General features: G+C 51.6%; 1 protein-coding gene across 1 annotated transcript in view; it reads right to left on the reverse strand.

The window, feature by feature from the left end:
• Window positions 1-2,063, reverse strand: part of LOC115277422 (laminin subunit alpha-3-like) — a 154,939-nt gene that overhangs the window by 35,640 nt on the left and 117,236 nt on the right. The gene's annotated exons all lie outside the window — the stretch shown is intronic.

Here is a 2,063-nt window from a genome sequence, read left to right on the forward strand (position 1 = left end):
GGGGGGTCTCTGTTTCTAACAACTTTTCTATCCCTACTTAATATGTATTATAGTTGTTTGGGGCATTAAAACTCAATTCCGTTGAAAAGCTCCACGTGTCATCTAGCCCAGGACACACTTCGGTGCTTGGGTCAATTCTGATTAAAGTGGAGACAACCATGCCCCGCTCCCCACCCCACACCTTCGGGTTCTCACTCTCTGTTTCTTTCACTTCCCTCCTGCACAAACCCAAGTGAATGGCTCCAAGGAGAGGGGGTGGGTAGGTGGCTCCGTGTCCCACTGGCTGGCTGTGCAGGCCTCATGCTGCTGGCCAAATGGTGGCTCTCTCAAGGGACAGTAGGATCCACAGCTCCATCGTGGGGAGGGGCTCTGGATACCTGCTGGTCTCAGGTGCGGCAGCTGTCAGGAAAGAGACCAGACTTGTATTGGATGGGAAGAACATGCATCCTCCCCGAGGATGAATTCATCTCTATTGAATTAACCTCCTAGGATCAAAGTAAAGACTGCTCAAGGCACTTAGCGAGATAAGTATTCTCTACGCTTTCCCCTGATGATTAGCTGCTGTCCTTGCTTTTTGCTTCTCTCCCCTGCAGCCATTGCGGGACACGCCGGCAGCCTCCCCAAGGAGCACGGACATGTGGCGAGAGGCCCACACTTGCCTGCCACCTCCCCGGGCCCAGGCCAGTCATGGAGCCCTCAGGTTTGGGGAGAGTCCCACCAGCCACGTGCTCTTCACGATTCCCCCGGAGTTGCTGAAAGCCAGGTACTTGTTCATTTTCCTGCTTCCACGCCAGCTCAGAACCTGACTCTGCAGTTCTGCCCTAGAGCAGGCTGGCAGGTGTGACACCACGCACCTGCCCCTAATGAGGCGGCACCACCACTTCCGGTGAAAGAAGGTGCTGGCCCGCATGGGACAGGGAGCATGACTGCCCGACTGTGCGCCCTCCCCGCAGCTGGAACGCACATGTGACAGGGCTGCTCTGCGGCTGAAACAATCATCCCGGCTCTGGTGCAGGATTGACGGTGTTCTAAAAATAAGACTGATGTATCTTTTCAAAGCTGCTATTTATTTCTGTGATAAATCACCTTTCTTGTCTGCATTCTATAGTCAGAGAAAAATAATTCTTTTAAGTAGACTCAGTGCCAGATAGATCATTTTTAGAGACCAATTTTGGACTTCTTGTGCTAACAAGTTGCCTTGCTTCGGGGGAGGAGGGAGTGAACAGATATTAATTATGTCAAAAGAAAGTAGGAAAACAAGGTTTGCCATTTTCACGTGGTTTGGAGATATAAATAACAAGGTGCCAAAATTCCATGATGATTTATGTCCAGAAGCAGAATTTCCCAGGGTCAAAAAGGCCTGGTTTTGGGACTGAGCTTCCATCCCCGCTCAGCCACTTGCTGGCTGTGTGACCTCCATCCTCTGGGAGGCACATTTCAAGTTGGGATTAGATGTGCAAGAGATGTATTGTTCCTGCAGGAGATGAAGGTGGAGGGAGCAGGGGCTGGCAGGGAGAGCCTTCAGCTGAGACAGGGGAATGGTACCCGTGAACCATGGGGCAGCAGCAAAGCAAAGGTGCCCCCTCAGAACAGCTGGGCATAAATGGCCTGGCTCTAGTTTTGCTGCAAAGCTCAGTTCTTGGCTGGGAATCACCCATATGGTTCTGCAGACCTGAAGGCACAGGGGCAAGAAGGGGGGCAGTCACTGCGTCCCCACAGCACATTCACTCTGGAGCTTGGAGCAGCAGGTCCATGGACACCATAGGCTAGTGTTCAGCTTCCTTAAGCCTCAGCTTTCTCTCCATAATCTTGACATCATTATGTTTGTCTCACATGTTTTGCAAGTTGCTACATCGCTTTGAGTCTCCATTTTCTCATCAGCTAAATGGCATTGATAATGCTTTCCTTGCAGGGAGGAGACATAGTAGCTTGCATGGGGCTGGCCCTCGTGCACTCAGTAAGCCAAGTGCACGATTCACAGGCAGATGTGAAGGCCGAGAAAGGGAAGGGTTGAGTTCAGAAGGAGAACCCTAAGCCAGCAGCTCTCCAACTCCAGCTGGGAT

Source organism: Suricata suricatta, chromosome 14 (genome assembly GCF_006229205.1).
Source record: "Suricata suricatta isolate VVHF042 chromosome 14, meerkat_22Aug2017_6uvM2_HiC, whole genome shotgun sequence".
In the NCBI taxonomy this organism is placed as follows: Eukaryota; Metazoa; Chordata; class Mammalia; order Carnivora; family Herpestidae; genus Suricata; species Suricata suricatta.